The sequence below is a fragment of the Mesoplodon bidens genome, assembly GCF_964165515.1.
Source record: "Mesoplodon bidens genome assembly, contig: HAP1_SCAFFOLD_864, whole genome shotgun sequence".
NCBI lineage: Eukaryota > Metazoa > Chordata > Mammalia > Artiodactyla > Ziphiidae > Mesoplodon > Mesoplodon bidens.
The window spans coordinates 97256-106185 of NW_027671406.1; positions in this window are offsets into that span (position 1 = coordinate 97256).

Consider the following 8930-nt stretch of genomic DNA (forward strand, 5'->3'; position numbering starts at 1 on the left):
GTTCTTTGAGAAGATAAACAAAATTGATAAACCATTAGCCAGACTCATCAAGAAAAAAAGGGAGAAGACTCAAATCAATAGAATTAGAAATGAAAAAGGAAAAGTAACCACTGACACTGCAGAAATACAAAAGATCAGGAGAGATTACTACAAGCAACTCTATGCCAATAAAATGGACAACCTGGAAGAAATGGACAAATTCTTAGAAATGCACAACCTGCCAAGACTGAATCAGGAAGAAATAGAAAATATGAACAGACCAATCACAAGCACTGAAATTGAAACTGTGATTAAAAATCTTCCAACAAACAAAAACCCAGGACCAGATGGCTTCACAGGTGAATTCTATCAAACATTTAGAGAAGAGCTAACACCTATCCTTCTGAAACTCTTCCAAAATATAGCAGAAGGAGGAACACTCCCAAACTCATTCTACAAGGCCACCATCACCCTGATACCAAAACCAGACAAGGATGTCACAAAGAAAGAAAACTACAGGCCAATAACACTGATGAACATAGATGCAAAAATCCTCAACAAAATACTAGCAAACAGAATCCAACAGCACATTAAAAGGATCATACACCATGATCAAGTGGGGTTTATTCCAGGAATGCAAGCATTCTTCAATATACGCAAATCAATCAACGTGATATACCATATTAACAAATGGAAGGAGAAAAACCATATGATCATCTCAATAGATGCAGAGAAAGCTTTTGACAAAATTCAACAACCATTTATGATAAAAAAACCTGCAGAAAGTAGGCATAGAGGGAACTTTCCTCAACATAATAAAGGCCATATATGACAAACCCACAGCCAACATTGTCCTCAATGGTGAAAAACTGAAAGCATTTCCACTAAGATCAGGAACAAGACAAGGTTGCCCACTCTCACCAATCTTATTCAACATAGTTTTGAAAGTTTTAGCCACAGTAATCAGAGAAGAAAAGGAAATAAAAGGAATCCAAATCGGAAAAGAAGAAGTAAAGCTGTTACTGTTTGCAGATGACATGATACTATACATAGAGAATCCTAAAGATGCTACCAGAAAACTACTAGAGCTAATCAATGAATTTGGTAAAGTAGCAGGATACAAAATTAATGCACAGAAATCTCTGGCATTCCTATACACTAATGATGAAAAATCTGAAAGTGAAATCAAGAAAACACTCCCATTTACCACTGCAACAAAAAGAATAAAATTTCTAGGAATAAACCTACCTAAGGAGACAAAAGACCTGTATGCAGAAAATTATAAGACACTGATGAAAGAAATTAAAGATGATACAAATAGATGGAGAGATGTACCATGTTCTTGGATGGCAAGAATCAACATTGTGAAAATGACTCTACTACCCAAAGCAATCTACAGATTCAATGCAATCCCTATCAAACTACCACTGGCATTTTTCACAGAACTAGAGCAACAAATATCACAATTTGTATGGAAACACAAAAGACCCCGAATAGCCAAGGCAATCTTGAGAACGTAAAACGGAGCTGGAGGAATCAGGCTCCCTGACTTCAGACTATACTACAAAGCTACAGTAATCAAGACAGTATGGTACTGGCAGAAAAACAGAAAGATAGATCAATGGAACAGGATAGAAAGCCCAGAGATAAACCCACACACATATGGTCACCTTATCTTTGATAAAGGAGGCAGGAATGTACAGTGGAGAAAGGACAGCCTCTTCAATAAGTGGTGCTGGGAAAACTGGACAGGGACATGTAAAAGTATGAGATTCGATCCCTCCCTAACACCATACATAATAGTAAGCTCAAAATGGATTAAAGATCTAAATGTAAGGCCAGAAACTATCAAACTCTTAGAGGAAAACATAGGCAGAACACTCTATGACATAAATCACAGCAAGATCCTTTTTGACCCACCTCCTAGAGAAATGGAAATCAAAACAAAAATAAACAAATGGGACCTAATGAAACTTCAAAGGTTTTGCACAGCAAAGGAAACCATAAACAAGACCAAAAGACAACCCACAGAATGGGAGAAAATATTTGCAAATGAAGCAACGCACAAAGGATTAATCTCCAAAATGTATAAGCAGCTCATGCAGCTCAATAACAAAAAAACAAACAACCCAATCCAAAAATGGGCAGAAGACCTAAATAGACATTTCTCCACAGAAGATATACAGACTGCCAACAAACACATGAAAGAATGCTCAACATCATTAATCATTAGAGAAATGCAACTCAAAACTACAATGAGATATCATCTCACACCAGTCAGAATGGCCATCATCAAGAAATCTAGAAACAATAAATGCTGGAGAGGGTGTGGAGAAAAGGGAACACTCTTGCACTGCTGGTGGGAATGTGAATTGGTACAGCCACTATGGAGAACAATATGGAGGTTCCTTAAAAAACTACAAATAGAACTACCATATGACCCAGCAATCCCATTACTGGGTATATACCCTGAGAAAACCATAATTCAAAAAGAGTGATGTACCAAAATGTTCATTGCAGCTCTATTTACAATAGCCCGGAGATGGAAACAAGCTAAGTGTCTATCATCAGATGAATGGAAAAAGAAGATGTGGCACATATATACAATGGAATATTACTCAGCCATAAAAAGAAATGAAATTGAGTTATTTGTAGTGAGGTGGATGGACCTAGAGTCTGTCATACAGAGTGAAGTAAGTCAGAAAGAGAAAGACAAATACCGTATGCTAACACATATATATAGAATTTAAGAAAAAAAATGTGATGAAGAACCTAGGGGTAAGACAGGAATAAAGACACAGACCTGGGGCTTCCCTGGTGGCGCAGTGGTTGAGAGTCTGCCTGCCGATGCAGGGGACACGGGTTCGTGCCCAGGTCTAGGAAGATCCCACATGCCGCGGAGCGGCTGGGACCGTGAGCCATGGCGGCTGAGCCGGCGCGTCCGGAGCCTGTGCTCCGCAACATGAGAGGCCACAACAGTGAGAGTCCCGCGTACTGCAAAAAAAAAAAAAAAAAAAAGACACAGACCTTCTAGAGAATGGACTTGAGGATATGGGGAGGGGGAAGGGTAAGCTGTGATACACTACCAAATATAAGGTCGCTAGCTAGTGGGAAGCAGCCGCATAGCACAGGGAGATCAGCTCGGGGCTTTGTGACCACCTGGAGGGGTGGGATAGGGAGGGTGGGAGGGAGGGAGACGCAAGAGGGAAGAGATATGGGAACATATGTTTATGTATAACTGATTCACTTTGTTATAAAACAGAAACTAACACACCATTGTAAAGCAATTATACTCCAATTAATATGTAAAAAAAAATGTCATGAAGAACCTAGGGGTAAGACAGGAATAAAGACACAGACCTATTTGAGAATGGACTTGAGGATATGGGGAAGGGGAAGGGGAAGCTGTGACAAAGCGAGAAAGTGGCATGGACATATATACACTACCAAACGTAAAATAGATAGCTAGTGGGAAGCAGCCACGTGGCACAGAGACATCAGCTCGGTGCTCTGTGACCACCTAGAGGGGTGGGATAGGGAGGGTGGGAGGGAGGGAGACGCAAGAGGGAAGAGATATGGGAACATGTGTGTATGTATGACTGATTCGCTTTGTTATAAATCAGAAACTAACACACCATTGTAAAGCAATTATATTCCAATAAAGATGTAAAAAAATATATAAATGGTTTAAAACAGCACGTAAATATCTATGTATTGCTAGGAAAGAGATAATTTAATGATGAGCTTTCTTTATTAGTCATATTTTATACTGTTAGAAGAATGAGACTGTCAACTGAATTCTGTTCCCCCAAAATTCATATATTCAAGCTCTAAGAAAGTGATGGTATTTGGAGATGGGGCCTTTGGCAGGTAATTGGATTAAATGATGTCATGAGGATTAGGCTCTATTAGTGCCCCTATAAGAAGAAACCAGAGAATTTTTTCTGTCTCTCTCCAACATGTGAGGACACAGTGAAAAGACAGTTGTCTGCAAGCCAGCAAGAGAGCCCTCACCAGGCAATGAATTGGCCAGCACCGTGATCTTAGACTTCCAAGCCTCTAGAACTGTGAGTTGTTAAAGTCACTAAGCCTATAGTATTATGTTATGGCAGCTTGAGCTATAAGAGTACTAAATGGAAGAGACATGGAGGAACCCTAAATGCATATTGCTAAATGAAAGATGCCAAACTGAAATGGATACATGCTGTATGATTTCAGCTATAGGACATCCTGGAAAACGGAGGGCACTTAAGATATTCTGTATGACACTGTAATGGTCAATGCTTGTCATACATTCGTCAAAACCCATAGGATATACAACAGAGTAAACTGTAATGTAAACTATGGATATTAGTTAAAAATAATGTATGAACATTGGCTCATCAATTGTAAAAAAATGCCCCACACTAATGCAAGACGTTAATAATAGGGGAAAGTGTGGTTTGGGGAATAGATGTGAGGGGGTGTATGGGAACTCAATACTCTGCTCAAAAATTCTCTTTAAACTTAAAACTACTGTAAATATAGTCTACCAATTTATTTAAACAAAATAAATCTAAGTTGCCTCATCATATTGTGAGGTTAGTAACCATCTTATAGTTTTTCTATATTCTATTTCTATTTCTAAAGACCTACTTCTTTAATGTTCATTTCTATCTTCTTTTATCCTTGTAAAAAATATATCAAATGTTTTGTATTATTTCACCTCCCAGCCTATTATCTTTTTAGTTATATGTCTTTCACAAACATTCATTAGAAACTACATTAGATATCCTTGACTTATTACACTCTATGCCCATTACTATTTTCACCACCTCCCTCGTAATGCTTGAACCTTGGCTATGACCCATTGTCACCTCTGGACAAATAGTTTCTGCTCTATTTTCTGTCTTCTGTCCTTCTGGGCCACTTCTATCTACCATCATTACCCAAAGAACTGACTTTACAGATTCTATATGCCAGTGTGTAAGACTTGCAGTGTTTTAAGAAGTATCCCAACTTCATGATGGTGATTTGGGGTCATTACTAAAGCACTCGGGATCATACATATTCTTTTAAGGTAGTTTTACAGGACAACGCACATTGGTATTTTTCTCCTATTAACAGAGTAGGAAATTGTGGGTTGATGTGCAGTTATTTTGATTAAGAAAGCAAGATATGAACACTGCTTCTTTGCTGGGGTACTTGGCACTGCTCTTTCTCGTGCTGGGACATATTTTGCGCCTTTACAGCCTTGCATCTAGGCGTACTGATCAGACTAATGTTTGGCTTTATTGGATACGTTGACCAGTCTGATTGATATTCTGGTACATACAGGGTACTTGGTCATGGTTGCTCACCTCTGAACCTCAGCTTCATCATCTGCAAAGTTCAACTAATAGCATATCCGCTTTGTGGGGTTTTTAGGGATTTGGCAAGCGTCATAGTGCCTGGTACATGCTAGAGACTCAGGTGATGCAGTAATTACTCAAATGTGCATTTTCAGTGGATCCTTCCCACCTGGACAGGGTGACTTAGCCTTGGGAGAGTAAGAGCAGGACAAACAGCAAGGGCAGCATGGGCCAAAGGAAGGAGGTGAAAACTGACATGCAGGGAGCCCTCTTGCTGGTATCACCAGAGGGCCCATAGTGAGCCAGGATGTGGGGAGAGACTGGCCGCTCAGTAAGACCAGGCCAAGAAAGGCCGTGTGAGGGGGCTTAGCTTTTACCTTGTGGTAGAGGCCATCCAAAGGAGAAAGTGGAAGATGGGTAGGTATAGACTTCTCCCTTAGGAATTGTCCTCAGGGTCTGTTTATCTCCTGGCAGGGTGCGTTCAACGAGTTGGCCTCACCAGCACATTCTAGAGAGGACTGGCCAGGTCTGACCTTCTGGAGATACAGCCCTGACCTCCTGGCCACCTCACTGAGGAGAGGGCTCATGGGGGAATCAGCTTCACTCTGCATCTGTCCACCAGTCCTGCACCCTGGACTCCAGGACCACTCACTTGCAAGAGGCACATCCAGCTGCCAGAGGAAGTGACATTTCCTGACTCATCTGGCTAAGAATGAGCAGAGTATCGCTGACCATTCCAGGGGAGTAGATGCCACAGAAGATCAGGATGCGGACAAGCCACAGAAGATCAGAAGGAACAAAGGTCAGTCCACGTGGGAGTTCACATGGGTGCCTCACAGTCCCCAACAGGCCCTCAAGTTTCCCTTCCAGCCCAACACACACTCCACCTGCCCACAGTCACCTGTGCCACCATCACAGAGCCCCACAGAGCTCCAAACATCCTCAAACACACAAACTCCCTACTTATGAGCAAATGCCTGACTGTGTGCCCAGAACCCTCCTGCTCCAATATACATGCACTACAAACCCCAATAAAACCACAGCCACAGTCTTGAATACAAAAATCACACCCCCAACGGCCCCTGATAATCAAACACCTAAATCCTCATACCCCACAAAAATCCACCCAACCCCATATAACCCCTCAATGCAAACACACAAACCCTTCAACAATAGCCAAATATATTCAAACCAAACTCACAGACTTCTTAATATAGGACACAACCCCCCAAATCCAAGTAGAACACATACAGTCCGCACACAGATGTCAACATCCACGTATGTACAATGCCTCAGAAGCTGAGACAAACACAAAATACCATTAGAGAGACACAATGTTTCCAACCTTCTCCTAAATACTCCCCCCAGAACACATCATGACCTCACACCCCCAATACAAACATACACCCATCTCCCTCTTGAGATACTATAAACCGCCTCTGTCACACCCCCTGATTATACACACACAGCTAGCAGCCCCAGTTTACACTGACAACCCCAATCTCTGCAAATTCCTCCACATCAAAAATACACTCCCTGGACTCTTACCCTACAGGATGAGCATGTGTATAACCCCTGCACTCTGAATACACACAGATCCAACACACAGAGCATTAAAATGCATACCCCTACCTCTTCTCAAATGCCTGCACACATAGCCTCAAAACACCCAGAAGCAGCCCACCACCCAGCCACACCATGCTACACCAACCGTACACTCACAAAGGCACTCATGCCCCTCATCTCTCCCCAGATCACACATACACAGTCTCTACACAGCTTTACTATTACCCCAAACCATCCTATGCCCGAAACATACATCCAAGAGTTCCCCACACAGCCCTAACCGATGACAGAGGAAGCTGTACCAGGGGCATCACGGTACCCTGAACGGGCAAATGCCGCTGAGGTAAGTGCCTCCTATGTTGCTGCATTTCTTGCTGCTGTTGCAAGTCATCCCTTGACCCCACCCAGGCTGACTGGGACACCCTAAACAGGAAGTGGCAGCGTATGAGTCAGGAAGAGGAAACTCCATTCCAGGTGTTCCCTGTCACCATCCATTGCACCAAAACACCAGATGACCAGCATGAACAAGAAACAGAGACATGTAACTATACCATGGTTGAAAGGCAAATTTTTCTAGAAAACATTTGTCCAAGGGAAGGGGGAGAAGGGTGCTCCCCCTAATTGTAGAGCCACGCTGTTACGATTCAAAGAAACGTCAGATACAGTCCAACAGGCGTGGGACTGCATCCATGTTGTAGCTGGATATGAAAAAGATAAGTTTTCGGAAGCCCCAAATCTCGCTTGCCAGTAAAGGCACATGGGCCCCGCTGCCCCATTGGCCAGGAACCCAGCAGAGGACCCTTAAGGGATATACGGACTTCTGGGACCCTTACTGAGCTCCACCAAGGGGTGGTGCCATCACACAGCTCCATCCTTCATGAGATGACTAACAGACCTCCCTGTATTGGCAGCTCTGGAGATCGGGGGTCCCTAATGATGTCAACTTGAGACCGCCCAAGCACAAGTTAGAAATTTTTGCTCAGGCGCTGCAGACTCTTCCGGAGACTGGAGTGATGGGTAGCCGTCACCTCTCCGAATCCTCTACCCTGACCTCTGCCAACGCCTCTGCCTTAGGGACCTGGCAGATCCCTGGAGCGTGGCCCTCCTCTGGGACACTTGCCCATATACTTCTCTAATTTTCCTTGGGACACACATAAACAAATTTTCTTATGGCTCTCATTGACCACGGGAGCTCAAATTACAGTGCCTCCTGGGAACCCCTCCAATTATAAGCAAGGGCCACACTTTAGATTACAAGGCATAGTAGTCAGGGGAGTAGAAAGCATTCAACTTCCATTGAATGTCACTATTGAAACAATCTTTATTAAAAATCTTTTAGTGGTGGTAGCCCCTTTGGCCCTACCCTTTCCCGTTACAGCTATGGATGCCTTGATGTACTGCAACGCCATTTGGAACAAACCCAAATTCCTGGCCTTCCTGGTGGAAGCTGAAACTGGGAGCCCATAAGACTGACACCTAAGACAGTAAATATCTCCCAATAACATGTATGACAGGGGGCTGTGGGATTGCAGCCCATAATTCAGATTTTATGAAAAGAAGAAGTCATTAAACACACCATTTCTCCTTTTCAATTTCCCCATTTGGCTGCTATTAAAGCCTGCTATTAATGAGTGGTGACTTATAATCAACTACTGAAATATAAGTGCTGCTCCCCACTATTAAGGCTCCCATTTCCAACATTGTCCAGTTCATTAAGGATATCCAAAGGGCTCCAGGGAATTACTTTGCTGTGACAATCTAGCTGTTATGTTCTATTCAGTACCAGTTATTAAGGAGTCCCAGCTGCAGTCTACTTTTACTTCAGAAGGCACCCAGTATGTTTTAACCTGTCTGCCTACTGGCTATCTTAACAGCCCAGCTATTGCCCACAGTCTTTGCTGGCAAGACCTGGGGTCCCCTTGCACCGTCTGGCACTATACGGATGTTCTAATCCACAGCCCCTCAGGAGACTGGTGCACAAGGCCCTAACATGGTTGGTGACCCATCTATAACATACAGGTGGGCTATTTATTGCCCCACATAAAATTCAAGGGC